Source organism: Aptenodytes forsteri, unplaced genomic scaffold (assembly GCF_000699145.1).
Source record: "Aptenodytes forsteri isolate BGI_AS27 unplaced genomic scaffold, ASM69914v1 Scaffold61, whole genome shotgun sequence".
Taxonomy (NCBI): Eukaryota; Metazoa; Chordata; class Aves; order Sphenisciformes; family Spheniscidae; genus Aptenodytes; species Aptenodytes forsteri.
This window is the reverse complement of record NW_008794443.1, coordinates 6006241-6021929: the sequence shown is the minus strand read 5'-3', so window position 1 is coordinate 6021929 and position 15689 is coordinate 6006241. Positions and strand designations below refer to the sequence as shown.

The 15689-nt window shown below is 42.5% G+C and overlaps 1 protein-coding gene across 2 annotated transcripts in view; it reads right to left on the bottom strand.

Annotated features, from left to right (window-relative positions):
• Nucleotides 1–11855, bottom strand: part of ST3GAL6 (ST3 beta-galactoside alpha-2,3-sialyltransferase 6) — a 39119-nt gene extending 27264 nt beyond the window's left edge. The window contains exon 1 of one of the 2 annotated variants that reach the window (XM_009289697.1): nucleotides 11784–11855. The gene's annotated coding sequence lies outside the window, so the exon portion shown is untranslated. Of the gene's footprint in view, nucleotides 1–5674; nucleotides 5971–11783 lie in introns of those variants that run through there. The other variant, XM_009289698.2, reaches the window with a different exon arrangement.
• Nucleotides 11856–15689: the final 3834 nt, after the last annotated feature.

Below are 15689 nucleotides of genomic sequence, written 5' to 3'. Positions count from 1 at the left end.
GCCATAGGTGTGCTTGATTTGTGGAAACTCCACCTTGCACCTGGCGCCACAATAAAGAATGCCTGCTTTCTAAAACTCCAAATTGAGTCTTAGAGAGTTCATCATCTGCCGATTTACGGTAACACGCACACACATGAGAATGTAGCATCATTACGGGTGTACCTAACTCAGCTCTTAGGAACATAAAATGGTCTTTAATTACACAAGTGTCTTCTCACCATCCCATCGATGCCACAGTGCCTGGCTTCATTCAGTGCTTTGAAGAGAAAGTTCTGTAGTCAAGAAAGACAGTCTTTTTAGTGAAGACTTTCTTAACCTGGTTTAGTAAACCGAACCATTGCCTTGTTTATGGAAGAAATTATTCTGGGTGTATTTTTAATGGTGACAGCATTTCCCAGCTCTCCCTTCCTATTTTAAAATAGCTGAGTGTTGTAGAAAGTTAACCAGAGGAAAACAAACTCCTACAATGCAAATATTGCACTAGAAAATTCCCATAGTCAGAGATGCAAGAAAATAGGCAATTGAGAGGACACAATTCAGACGTAAAATGACAGTCACGTTCCAGCTTATTTATCACAACACAAGACCCGGCATCTTGATTTAAGCCCATCAACCTGACTGACAGAGGTCATGGTGCCCTTAGGTCAAGGTCAGTCAGGGTTAAGCAAAACAAGGAGGACAAAGCTGGAACTCAACTATTCAATTCCCTCCTCTTTCTAAAAAGCCTACAGTGATCCACACAATGAAAGGGGCAAGGAATCCAGCATGCCAACGCCCGACATTCAGAAAATTGACCAGCTAACATGCCGTGAAAGTAAGCAAGCAACAGGATGCATAAACAATGTAAAAATATTGATGGGCACTTTTTAATAGGAATCTAAGCTAACTTCTGCTGTTCAACTTCCCACCCCTGCCAAGGCAGAGCTACAATTACAGAATTAGACAAGACAGACTCTGTTATGGTATTGAGATCTCAGAGATCAGCCTGCATCTCCTATGGACAGATGGGTCCACCCCAGCTGCCATCAACCTACCAGAGAGATGCATTTGGGTATATGACAAATTAGCTATATAAACCCAGAGGCTAATTTTTTCTTCCCTTGGTGGAAGTGGGGAACCAACGTCCTTGTCAGAGATGCATCTTTACTTACAGTTAGTCTTTATTCTGCTTCTCCAGTAAGTGCAGTATCTGATATGAGCCACTATCTCATAGCCGCTGTTTATCTGTCAACTTACATATGCAGTTGATGCAGCCATGCCACAGAATAAAATAATCATGCAGGAGACTACGGCTGTTGGACTGGGCAATCACATGACCACACTACAATCACCTTTTTTCATAACACTTATAAGCCTTCCTTTTGCTTTCTTGCTTAAAATTAGGTTGTTAATAATACAATGCAGGAGGCTTTGCCATCTGTCCTACTTATTTTGTAAAGCACCTTTGACTATTATTTAATTAACTATTTACTTTTGCATTTATTAAAAAGTGGTTACTACTAAATTAAATACTACTCATCTTAAAATAATCTTAGCTCCTTACCTAGTCTTGTGACAGTTTAACTTCTTGCTGCTGCAATTAACTGACAGCATGAAAGTTTCAGCTCACTCAGACCTCAAATTCCTAGCCCTTGCAGTTGTGGGAGAGGAAGGGAAGTGAGTTTGAAAAATGTGCTTCGAGTGGACCTTGAAATTTAAAGGGACAGTGGAAAAAGCACATAAAAACCCTACTAAAAAGTTTAAAAAGAAACATCAGGATTTTTTAAGATGTAGTCACTATTTTGTGGGCTTGCTTGTGATCACCAGTCCTGCAGCACTGCTTCCTTTTGGTCAGGATGTAGTGCATACCCAGTGGAACAACTACGCAGCAGAAGGACAACCAAGGAGGTTCTCATGTTGTCATTTGTCTCAAGTTAAGCTGCCAAAACGTGAGCACATTATGGCACATATCTATATATTTCTTCTGCCAAATCTATACACTATTCACCATTAACTCTTCCAGGTCTTGCTCTAAGTACGTGCATAGTTCATTAATTCTCCCCCTCTTCAGGAAGGAAATGCTGTAGTGGACAATACAGTAACACTGCAGCAGAGTCTTAAAGGTACTGAACTGGCCGAGCCAGTTTAGTGCCTTCCCTCACACGCTCCTTAAATTTTTCATCATTTCCAATGCTCCTTTCGATTTTAGCTTATTAAGAAACAGAAGTCCTCAGAAATACTAAGTTTAAATGAGGAAGGTAGATATATTGGATTATTCTAGCAAAGTGGCCCTGAATTAAAACTGCATTTCTAACTCTCCGACAACAGTGACTTGGTTTTGAAGTAGTAAGTTTAACAGCATCTCAATTGGAAAAGATTCGTGCTAACCTGCCCTGCCCCACACAAAACAGTTATTCCTGTTCCTGAAGGCCTGCACAAACCACGACACCAAAAAACTAAGGTTTTACTGTGTCAAAATGTTATTGGGGACTTCCACCATCACACCACATGTACTATCTTTACCAGCAGTTAAAGATTTTTCCTGCACTGGAAGATAAGATGTTTTCAGGCTCCTTCTGCCCTAATCTCTTTCAATGATGAGGGGATAAGCAGTAGAGGAAGAGTTTGCTGACTATGGCAACTGGAGCCTTCTTCCCCTCCAAGAGCATACTGGACTAGCCATTTACTTCCACAGCATCCTGATAACTGTGAAAAAAGACAGTCTTCCTCCAGAGACAGTTTCTCTTTGTTAAGGAAGGTTTCCAATGTTTCCCCTAACACTTCCCCTTTCTCCAACTACTGCAGAAGACCTGAAAAGAAATAGCAAGGTAGTCTTTTTTCCAAGTACTCAACAGCAAGCAATCATGTCCAGTAGATTTAGTATCACAGTAGTAGCGACGTTTAGTAGATTTAGTCAACCCTTGTTATTTATCAGCAACTACAGTCCGAAATGTAGCCTCTGCTGACATTAATCTACTGGGGAAGAGATGTAGACTAGAGCTGTGTCCACCTTCGACCTTTTGCACGGCTGCACACTAATTCAGGACAGGCTGCAAGAGTTAATAGATTGGGTTTAGGGCCTAAGTGCTTGCCTCCCTCCCTTTCATCATCCTGCTAATGGTGAAACCTATTCTGTACCACAAGAGACAGCAACACATTTATCATTTTGTGGACAATTCATGATTATTTCATTCCATTTTTGTCTTTCAAGTATAGACACCAGTATTTTGCTCCTTACCAGAACATGCCTGCCAGCTGGGTCAAGTAAGGAGGAAAAGCAACTTAATCGGTATTTTTCATTGACAATCGCCATTTCAGTTTGCTTCTATCAAAAATCTTCAAAGGAGATCTCTGCATCACTTTCCCTCTTGGGTGACTCTCCAGTCCTACTTATAAGCTCAGAAACTCTTCCCATGCAGGCACACCCTTCAGCTAAAAGGTGTTGATAAAGAATCCCAGTCCAGTCAAATCTATTGTATTTTCACCCCCTGCAATCCTAATTTACCTAGACAGGATGGCTGGTGGAAGAGCGAGGTTAGCTCCCTTCCAGAAAGCTGCAGGCAGGCCCGGGAATAAGCACAGTTTACCTCTGTGTCTTGGGCATAACGGGCAACGCAGCACCTACACCCCTCCAAACCTTTACCTCCAGCCCCGCGCGCTCTCACCTCATTCCCATTACCACCTTTAAATGCAAAAAATCAGGTATGGTGGCTTGTTCTAGCCAAACCTAAGCCCTTCAACATTTCAGACAAGATCTGAAAAACAGAAGTTTGTAGCCTTCCTGGAAGTCATGCCATCAATAGGGAGAGTTCGGCAAAAGCTGCAAAAGGCCTGCAGGTCCTGACTTACTCTTACAGTCTTATCACCACACCCAGACTCTCTTGTTCTTACCTCCTTTTTATCTAGTGCTGTATCATCTGTTCAGTGATGTAACTCCTTTCTCACTCCTCCTCCCTCCCTCTGCCTGGGCACCCAGGAGGCTTTTACATGTGCCCCACAGTGGAGGCAGGCCAGAGAAAAAGAGAGGTTGCATGCACTCATCAGACTGTTTCTTGGATAGCAAGAAGACACGTGTACAAGCCTAGGTCAAGTTACTACAAGCTTTTTAAAGCTTGCTGAAACAGTCCCCCTTTTGGCTGCAAAAAACTGCTGTGATCCTGTTCTCAGAGGTACCATGATCAATGATGTGCGTTGTTTCACAGAGATATCACTTTTGGGCCTACCAATGCAAAATTTAATGTCACCTATACTGACACCAAATACTAGCTCCACAGCTGAAAAACAGGAGTACAAAGCATCAGCCAGTGCATCCTGCCAGAAAACCCTGATGAGCAAAACACAATGGAGCACAGGCATTATGTATCACTGAAATGGCCCTCAAATAGGAGCAGTATTCGGTGTAACTGCCTGATGCTGAGTTAATTAGCCCTGCTGAGAGGCAGAACATGTCACCTCCAGCTTGGGGCTATCACAGGGTTGCTATGCCACCCTTGAGATCCAAGCTAATATTTTGGCTCAGATTATCACAGTGCAATGTGGATCCCTGGCACCAGCTCAAGGTTACAGCATGCTCCATTGCATGCTGTAGACACACAATTAAAACTGCAAGCGTAAAAGAAACAGCTGGTTTGATACTTCTCAGCTGGTAAACGCTGGTTTTTAATTATTTTTCCCCTCTAAGATAGGAAACAATATTCCCTAATGTTCCAAAATGGCTTGGGGCTCATTCCAACAATGGACACGCTTTTTGTAGCGCAGTTAAACACTGCTAACTTGACTTTAAAAGTCAGCCCTGGGTAGATCCAAATCCAACTTGTGGCTTTGAGGGGAAGAGGAACAATAATAAGTACTGGATCCTCCTCTAACTGATGCTTTCTAAGTATCACAGATTTCCAGAAACCTTTCCTGTAATTATGATCAAGTATAAGATCAAGTCCACAGCCTCAGCTTCTTGCCTGCTTTTGTGCCTTGAGATGAGAACTAGAAGGAAGTGGCCAATTTATGCAAAGGTGCACAGAAGTTGGGGACAGACATTGCCATATGCTTTCCCTGTCCTGTCCCTCCACGGGCCTCCCCCGAACACACTTCGCCCTTTTTTTTTTTTTTTTTCTTTCTTTCTTCCTCCAGTGCACTTGAACACAGACCAGCAGTTACTGCCATGCCCAGCAGCCAGAGAGATGCAGTGCAGTAAAAAAAACAATTACTTCGGGTTCAGTCAAAAGCTAACCCGTGCATGCAAGGTCCAAAGGAGGTATGAGTGGAGCACAGACAGCTCTGCTTCCTCAACTCCCAAAGCTTCAGTCAAAGCAAATGCCACAAATCCAGCTCTAACTACACCTTTAAAAAAAAAATTAAAAAAAAATCACAATTTCAGTAACAGCCTTAGCTGAAAGATTTCTTGCAGCCGTGTTGTACTCTCCCAGATTAACCTTTAAAGCTTTAGCCAGCCTAAGCTAGGCTGCTATTTATATATTACACATCATAGGTGTCGGTATAATACATGATAGAACAAAATACACCGAGAACAGGTCCTATAAACCCACACAGCTCCTCCTGCATACTGTGGTGACAATACTGTTCTTTCTCAGCCTATGTTTCCCCTCCCGCTTCAGCTCTTCTTCCAGAAAGACTGGAATATAAACAAGCCATGCAACACGTTCTGGGGGACTGAGTTCAAGTCATTTGCTCCTCATACCTTGATTCGTGTAACTGAAAAGGTTTCTGTCAACTTGAACTGCTCTTCCTGAAGGAACAGTGTCATGGTTTTGAGTTGTTTTGCTTCCTCACCTCCTCTTAAACAACAAAGACAACAGACATACTACACAATGCTTGAGAAAACAGAAAGTGATTAACACAACGCTTGAGAAAACAGAAAGTGATTAACAGAAAGATATACATTCCACTACATCAAGTTACTCATTCACACCCACTGTTCTCTGTCCACGAGTGCCTGCAGAGCCAGAGGCTCGAGGTCAAATGAACAATCCTTCTTAGGTTTCCCAGAGAGAAAAGATGGAAAAAAGTGGAAGGAGAAAAGGCTGGAAATAGCCAAATTAGTCAGGTTTCAAAACAGCTCAGACAAACCATATATCAACCCTATCCGCTCCCCCGTTTCCCCCCCCCCCCCAACTATGATCAATCTAAATAAGTAAAGGTCCAACCAGAGAATTTTATCTGTATTATAGGTGCACATTCACTACAGCATTAAGTTCACCTTAAAACAAGGCACACTGTCTTCTAATAATGCCTAGGATATCTAAAAAAATCCAGCTTTGGCTGATTTGGAGCTAATGATTTAACCTCAGCTCTCACAAAAATGGCTGGGAATTAAAAAACTACATCTACCAGTCAGCTTAGGGAAAATAAAGAATAATCTCAACCCTAGGCTAAAATAAATCACCAAAAAACCCACGCCCACTCACAAGCAAAATTAGGGCTCTCAAGGGCAGAGGGAATAATGTTTGGGTTTAAAAAAAAAAGGTAACTGAGAGGGCTAATTTAGTTGCTTCATTACCAGCAGCTGGAGAATGAAGTGCTCCCCATCTACATCAAGTCCTAAGTAAATCAGACTAATTTCTCACTTAGTCATAACAGTGTAAATCCTGATTCTGGTGTCAGAATCTGTCCCTAGAGACACAGGTGCTTTTTGTATGACTAGTTTTCACAGTAGTATTTGCAAACCCCAGTCAAGATTAAGTCCAAATATGCACGGACTGCCATCATCTGATGCCACAGCTCTTTTTACTGGAATTTTTAGTCCCCATATTTTAAAAAGCAACAAGTTACGTTATGTATGTTTGTGTGGATTAAGAGGCCCAGCAAATAGGTGTGAACATGCTTCTACCAGCATACAAAACTAAACAGTTTAATTTTCATTTAAATAAAATGCAAAGCATGTCTGTAGTTAGAGCCCCAAACATACTACGTTCACTGATTTTTGCTGTGTTGCTCCCTATCTTGCCTCAACTGCTAAAAAAAAAAAAAAACACCACCAAAAAAAACCCCAAATCCCCAGCTGTTTGAGTTGGAATTCACCCCAACAGCAGATTCTGCAAGTCAATCTGCTGCGATGCACGTGTGCCAACGGAGAGCTCTGGGATTCTCAGGAACGCAGCAAAATAAGTCAGTGGAAAGTGTAAAGCTAAATTAATTCAGGGAGGGAGAAAAATGGAGATAAGTGGTAGCACTTACCCTACACTACTACTAAGTCTTGGAAGCTTCCCAGGGCAGCGATCCTGCCAGCTCAGGAGAAAGCTGCAGAACACCAACAGTTTGAGCAGCTTCTCTGATAACGTTAATGCCTTACATTTCCAGTGCTGTCAATTCAGCATTGCAATGAACACATTCACATTGCCTTTGGATCTTGAAAATTAATCAGAATACACACCTTAACTGCTAACTACTGTAAGAAAGCTAAACCCAAACTGACAGTGCCAAACTGGAAAAGCTTGAATATTGTAAATATTAAGGCTATTTTCAAAAGCCTTCTTTATATGTAGTTTTGTTTTCTTAGCACTAAAGCTCAGAAAATATTATTTACAAAAACAACACGAAAACCCATAAGAAGAAAAGCTCTAATGAGCAACTTCATAACTATGAGAACACTTTGTGGACGTAAAGTGTTTTTGAGCTAACAAAGAACTGTTGTACAGGTTGCAGCAGAGCCTGTATCTGATCCCCTAAAGGCTTTTAGTGCTTTGTTTCATTTCTTAAATGTGAATACAGGAAAAACTACCACATAAAATATCCAAACAGTACTTATCCTGAGGATTTTGAGAGCTATGAGATACATAGCATAGTTGAAAGATGTAGTCCTGAAGAACATTTAATGCAGCACGTAAAGTCCTAACTGACATCTTTTCTGAATGAAAAACGTTGCCAGTAAGTCTACATGTGTTAAAAAAAAAAAAAGTTATTTGTAAGGTAATGAGCTTTCCAAGGGGAACAAAGATGTAGGTGTATCCGACTTCAGCATTCAGAGTATCATTAATTGTGTGTTTCCTTAGACAAAGCTGAAATCAAATTCACAATAAAAACCCAGGACAAAGGAGCAACCTAAAAGACATAAAACCAGAACTGGAATTCTTCACAGAGCAACTGTTAGTTGCTGTAAGGGAACTCAGCTCCTTATGAAAAAGTTTGCACAAGTTCATTTACATATTTCTGTGTGTACAGAGCTATAAAATGACACTACAGCAGCCTGTACTGCAGTGCTAACTTTTAGTGGGTATTCATCCTACAGTGGAGTTCATAGCCCTGAATTATGCAGCTTAGTTTCCTTACCTATACATGAGGAAAGCTAATTATCTCTGATTGTAATCTTCAATTGCCATCTGTCTGGGAGGAAAGCTGCCTAAATGAGTCAGTAGGGAATGCCGGGAAAGCTTATACGCTTTTCTCAGTGCTACACAGAGATGCCCATTTAGGACTTTCAGACCTCAATCCTCACTGAAGGTTAAACACACCCATGGGGGGGGGCGCGGGGGTAGACTACAGGCACGCAGCCGGGACCCTGCTGCAGCGATGGCTTCACACGGTACCTTCTGCTGCATGTCATCAGCTCCCTCCATCAGTTTGATCTGTTACTTTCTAAGCCAAGTCTGGTTTGCTGTAGGTGAAAGAGTGTCTATTTTTACTGTTCAATTCTCAGTTTCAACAGTCCTTAAATGCTACAGCAAAATAAACAGGAGTTTCTTCAGGACTGTAGTATTTTTAAAGAGATTAGCTATCCTCCCCTACCTGATCTTTGCTGAGCATCAGATTTGCCCAGGGCTGTATGTGCAAGTATCTTCTCTGAAGATAAAGAGAGTAACAGGTAAGCCCTGAGACAACACAGAGCACACCTCCCTGTGAGTCACAGCAGGGCGATGAACTTCTTTTGTGGCACACATCTGCTCCTCCATAACCAAAAGCTCCCTCCATCAGTTTGATCTGTTACTTTCTAAGCCAAGTCTGGTTTGCTGTAGGTGAAAGAGTGTCTATTTTTACTGTTCAATTCTCAGTTTCAACAGTCCTTAAATGCTACAGCAAAATAAACAGGAGTTTCTTCAGGACTGTAGTAAGAGATAAGAGATTAGCTATCCTCCCCTACCTGATCTTTGCTGAGCTTGCCCAGGGCTGTATGTGCAAGTATCTTCTCTGAAGATAAAGAGAGTAACAGGTAAGCCCTGAGACAACACAGAGCACACCTCCCTGTGAGTCACAGCAGGGCGATGAACTTCTTTTGTGGCACACATCTGCTCCTCCATAACCAAACTGGCCCACGCTGCAGCAGGAATAAAACAAGAAGTCCGATATTTGCTTCAGCACGAAACTGGAAGTCCTCTAGAGCAAGATACACTGTGAGCAGGACCTGCTGTGTTGCCTATTGACATCTTTTCCTCGCTACCCTGACCACACCAAATCCAGCTCAGCCTCCAGCATCACCGTGTCCTATCAGATGGCTATTCACGCTGCAGACGATGCAGAACTCCATTACAGCATGAAATGCAGTACAGTAAAAGGCTTTTTGTTCTAGCACATGTGTTCTTAGCATGAAATGAGATTTATGCAATAATACCCTGTGTGCATGCATGCATATCCTTTCTTTCCTTCCCTATGGAACTTTTGAACCCCTTTGGCTAATTTCCGTCACACTTGACAGGAGATTAGGAACTTAATGCGTTTGAGACCTCCACAAGTTTTGCAAAAATAAACAGGCAGCTGGGTAGAACAAAGAAACCCTATAAGCTCATCTTTCATTAAAGATCAGAAAGTCAACATGCAGAAAGACATCAGAAACCTGATTTCATTATATCTGTCACACAATTGTGTGGCAGAGGTATTATAAGAGCCTCTGGCTATTTAAAAAAAAGAGTGCTAAAATTTTGAAAGCCTTGCACAAACACCTAAGTGTCCAAGTTTCCCAAAACAGTTGCCTGAAGTTTAACATTTTAAATATCCTTTTCAGTCACTTAATAGATAGTGTTAGCTGACTTCAGTCACCCAGCTTCAAAAAAAGTCACTCTGACACCAGCCAGTATTTCTTATAGGAAATATTCTCTGTGAAACCTGAAGAACGAGATGCATATTCTATTTCACTTCACCGTTCTTTCTAAAAAGCTCTGAACAACATTCTCAATTTAGATTAGAAATCTCTAAACTAATACAAAACCTAAGGTTTGAGGCTAAGCCATCTAAGAACCGATGTCCCAAGTTGAAAACAATTACAGCGTGCCTTTAGCACAGACGAAAGAAGGAACGAAGATAGTTATTCCATTCAAATTGCTTCGATGAAAATGAAGTATTTCCTTTTCCAAAAACATGTTTTGCAAGAAAAGGCAATCTTGAGGAACTGTACAAGCGGTATTTACACTGACCAGTATTTTAACCATCTGGCTACTCAAAACCCAGTTTACACACCTGGCCTGTGCTCCAAAGCACAAGGTGAGCAACACAGGCACCAGAAATGCTCTGCTATGTAAGACCAATGTCCATCTAGCCCACTAGTCTATCTCCAGCAGTGACACAGAGAGATGCTATTCAGGGACAGCACATTGTGGACATTTTGTGGTTCATTCCCCTTGTCCACACATTCCCCTTGCAGCACCTACAATTGTTTAGTACAGGAGTTGAATGGTAACATCCCTGCCTACTCCTTTTAGTATCCTTTTATGGACCTGCCAACGTCTACACTTGGGAACCAGGGCAAAAAAAAAGGACAGGAAACCCACTAAAACAGACTGAAGTGCTATCACTGCATCAGAGCTGCTGAACCAGAGGGCACTTCACTACAGGCACAGTCCTGAGGCCCTCAACTTTTTGAGAATGGGGAATTAAAACTTCCAATTAAAATTGGAGGGGGGAGGATAAGCTTATATAGCCTTCAGATTCTCAGCTGAGGCAAGTAACAGTCACCCTGTCTCATTAAATATTGCAAAACGTTTGGGCAAGCAGAGCTAGCTGTAGTTTTCCCTTAACTGTTTCCAGCAAAACACAAGCTTTTCCCTCCTTGAATGAGAAGGCAGTAACTTGTCTACACAAGGGGCACGATCAAGACTAGCTACCACATGCTAGCAAGCCTTGTTCGCATTCACCAATACGGACAAATCCTAACTTGCTCTGGCGCTTCACCAAGTGGATTTAATATTATGGCTCCATTTAATCTTGTGCAAACGTTATGTTCAGTCAAACCCTACAGGGTATCTCCCGTCTACACCACTAACCCTCCTCCTGGTCTCAATCCCACACACTGACTTCAGACTACCTGAAGCACTGTGAAGATCAAGGTGATAATGTTTCCAGGGTGCTCAGACGTGACACTGGTGGAGGACGTAGACAGGTTTAAGATCTTCAAAGAAATAGAAAAGATCTATCTTGACTGCCAAAAGATGAATAAGGTTGTTGTTTCGTTCAGCAACAGCAGCTCTTAAGCAGCAAGCACCTTCCTCTCTCCTCATTGTAGGGGGGAAAATCCACAAGTTCCTTCCCCCCACTGTCCCTGTGTTACGCTAGGGTGCTTGTATGCTCCTTTCCCTAAACAGATCACTTCCCCCACACAGGTCATCGTGTAGCCAAAAAACTGTGTCAGCGCAACACACCTGCAAAAATTAGCTGCCCAGGAAGGAGCTACATAGACCAACAATTACATTGGACAAAAGAAAAGAAGATAATGGCAAAAACACAACTTCAATTCCTTTCTTACCCTGGGAAAGGGACTCCTCCTCCCCCATCCCACATGCGGTATCATTTGTGTTTTATACACACACACACATTTTCTATTTACTATTAAATGGCCATTACATATGCATATTTCCGCTGCCTACCTCTGCTAAGGCTCCAGGTAAGCTGACGACGCGCCCCTCACCATTCTCGTTTCACCACTGGCCACAGGACTCTGAAAAGCAGTAGTGAATGAAAGCAGTGGCCGGCTACCGCTGCGCTGCAAAAGTGTCAGCCTGCAGATGCAGTCTAACAAATCTTTTCTGAGCTCTGCAGCAGCTGATCTTTATTTTAGTGTTTCCGACCTGTACTCACAAGGGCTAGAAACTGTTGTTCTAAAAGTGAGTTGAAGAGTCTGTGGAAATCTAAGACTGCTAGCCACCCACCTCACAAATAAAGTTTCCTACTGGCTAGTGGCCCAAAAGAAAGCAATATTCCTGCTAGGGGAATGGAAACTTGCACTGTAAATCAACAGATGTTAAGAGCACCTTTAATGATTAAGTCTGAACTTCATTTCATTCCTGTCTGCTCTTAAAAACCAGTTCCTTGATTACTCCGTTCCTGCCCTCCTAACAGGAGGGAGGATCAGCTTTGTGGCTCTTCAAATTTTCCAGCCTTCCCTTCCCATCCAGGGCAAGTGGGGGCTATTCGAGTTGTTGCCTTGCTCCTCCTGGCTCCTCATGGATACTGGAATGTAAGGAATAGCTCTAGCACAATGTACTTCAGTTTTACTGCTGCTGCCAGAGCTAGGAGCAGAGGCAATGCAGAACAGTTACACGCAAATTTTGGGTATTTTCCGGGGGACGCTTACAATTTGCTCACTCTGTTGCAGTGCTGTAAAGGGGCTTCCCCTCAAGATATCAAGGCTTCACTTTTGCCTTCAAGACCAAAGAATGACCGTCTTTGAACACTGAAGAGCCACCCCACCCTAACAAAATGAACTTTAAAAGGACGTGATATTTTAAGATGATAGGTACAGAACATAGCAAGAAGCACTACTGCAAAGTATTTTACCACATTCTGCAGCTGCATTTGTTCAACGCATTTTTCAAAACGTAGTGATACCACATGCAAGCCACATTTAGCCTATTTTTGCTTCATAGCACACACTAGCTAGTGCTGCCCATCACTTTTCAGCTTTTCAAGCTTTCTGCACAAATAGCAGCTACTGATACCAGCAATTAATACAGTGAACCGCAAAGTGAGAGAAGATTCATTTCCACACACTACTGAAAGGTGACTTGTAAAGCAAATAGCTTGCACATCACATTTTCCTCCCAAGCTCAATACACGTCAAGAAAAGCTGAGGGTTTAGGTTCTTCTGTAGCAGGAAGGAAGGTAAAAGATTTAACACTTCAAGATGTTCACACACCAAATAATAAAATAAAAGAAGTTTTATTTTAATTTCCCTTGAAGACTATGAATAGGTACAGAAGAAGTCACATGTAACATAGCAAAAATGGAAGTAGAAGAAACCGGATTAATGGGAAGTTCAGGGGTTTTTTTATTCTGCTACAAAACTCTTGGTCTTTTGAGTAAATAGAAAATAGAAAATAGAAACTCTGAAAAAGAAAAAACCCTGTACGCTCAGTTATCCCATAAATTAAAATAAATATTATTTACTAGCAACTTTATAAGGCTAGAGAAATTGATGAACAAATTACTCGAATGACAAACGAGTTGTCATAAGCTTGATGAATTAAACTCCTCAAATGCACAGTGCACATTTCAACTGTGCAAACATCTGTAAGGAAAGATGCCTGTAAAGAGAGGTATTTCAAGTAATCTTGAGCTCGTTCCTAAAATGCGTGTAACTAGGGAGTCACAGCAGAGCACACACACAGTAAAAACAACCTTTCATGCTTAGAAGTAAAATAACCTTAATCTTAAGGTACAAAGACAAACAAACCAAGATCCTGTGCTATGGCTCAAGCTATACAGTGGAGGCAGGGGAAGAGTTTTTCCTTACAAGCCCCTTTGAGTCAATGGTGTGGACTGCCTCATGGAGACTCATGGTGGTCTTCAAGTTTTATCTTCAAATGACCCATCTGACTGCGTCCTCTTCCAGGCCAAAATACTTGAACCAAGCCCTCCAACAGCATATGAAGCAACACACAAGAAGCAGAAAACCACAGATCAGTCAAAGCAGGTTTATGTGAACTTTCCCAAGCCTGTCTTGGGAGGACAGATCAAACCTTTACTGAAAGGTACTAATCATGGTGTGCCCAGAAACTAACAATGAAAACAAGCCCGAGATAAAACGGCACAAAGAAGCTATCATAAGACTATTCCCACTCCCTGCCACCTTCTATCCAAAAATGATCACACAAGGAAGAAAGCAATCATCCAAATCCTCTAAAACTGTCTCTGCTTGTAAGCTTTCAAAGGTCTGAGGAGGTGGTGAAGAAGCACCTCGAGTGCTTGCCACAGTGAATGAGACCCGTCACCATATTGGCTGCTGTATTTCCCTCCTCAGCGAGCCAACTCCCCCGCGTAACTGCTAAAGCCATTATTTAGCCACGCACACAGTACATATCAAGATAACATCTCGCCAATCACCTTGTCTAGCCAAAACACCATAACTCACCTATTTCCCCACTTCTTTACAACTTAGGACTTGGGCACTTGTGATCTTCTTGCCAGCTTTCAGGTTTTGCTGACCTGCCTGCGTACTCTCTGCAGCTGTTCCCATGGGCACTTCCCCATCAGGCAATTGCTTCCACAGAACTTTCTTCCTGGTTTTGAACAGCGGGTGTTTGGACACTGGGAGTCTCATGAGTCTCACTAGATTATTCATACATCCCACAAGCAGGAGAGGTCTCCTACAGACAAGACGACTCTCAGGGAGACCATGGGACTTACCCACCTTTAATACTGCTGCTTTAATAAACAGCTGTACACTTAAAGAGTAACTTAATTGACTCTGCTTCAGTTCAGCAGAGAGACAGACATGCTAAAAAAGCAGGTACTGCATCAAGCTGGAAAGAAAGATCCGCAGATTTATTTCATATAGGTGGGAAAAAAACCCAAGGATATGGCTGGTGCAATCTTACATATGGAAGGAAAGTTATTTTAGTTTCAGAAATAACACTTCTGTGACCTAATGAGATAGCAATATTTCCTGCTCAGAAATGGATGGGTAGGAAGCCTCGCTCCATACACATTTCCTTTAAGCCCTTCCTGTATTTAGTTTTTTAACTATAGGAGTGACCAGTCTAGTACCATGGCATTCTCCACAGTAGAAGTTATGTATTTTTCTGTATAACATTTTTACACAGTTCAGCTGCAATAGAATTGCCAGGTTAAAACAAGTAATCTCATCCCATTGCAAAGTTCATCCTTTCTAAATAATTTTGCAACCACATTGTACGTAAGAATAGCTCGGCATAAAGCGGGTGAAGAAGAGAGAGACAAAAAACTGAAGAAACTTGGACAGAAAGTGCTCCTGTTACCCAACTGAAACAACAGCCACAAACCCCAATAGATCAGCTGTTCATCTGACTGGAAATTTTAATTTGAGAAAGGACAGCAGGACTGAGCTCACAGCTTGCAATAACTAAAATAGAAACACCACCCCCACTGCCAAATAATAATCCAGAGACTTTAAAAAAAGCAGAGAACATAAAACTTCCAGGGTTTGTTTCTTCCCTAAACTACAAGTAATGGGTTTACATAGCTCAAGGCAGAGTCTACCCACAGACCCATTGTTCCTTTCCCTAGGCCTTCGGCGCTTCCAAGAGGCAGCCCCTCCCTTTCGGTACCCCCGCTAAAAGCAATCCTTTATCGGAACCTGCCTGACCGGCAGCCACGGCAACAGGGTGGGATTACCAGACCCAAGCAGCTTAGCAGAAGCCACGCATCTCCTCTCAAATTTTATTGACGGACCGCTGCCGGCCGCCGCCAGCTCTGCCGGGAGGCTCCCCCTGCGCGGGGCTGTCCTGCTTGCATGAGCCCGCTTTCCCCCCTGCCTTGCCCTGCCCAGCCCCGGAGCCCCCGGTCAGCGCCCCGCC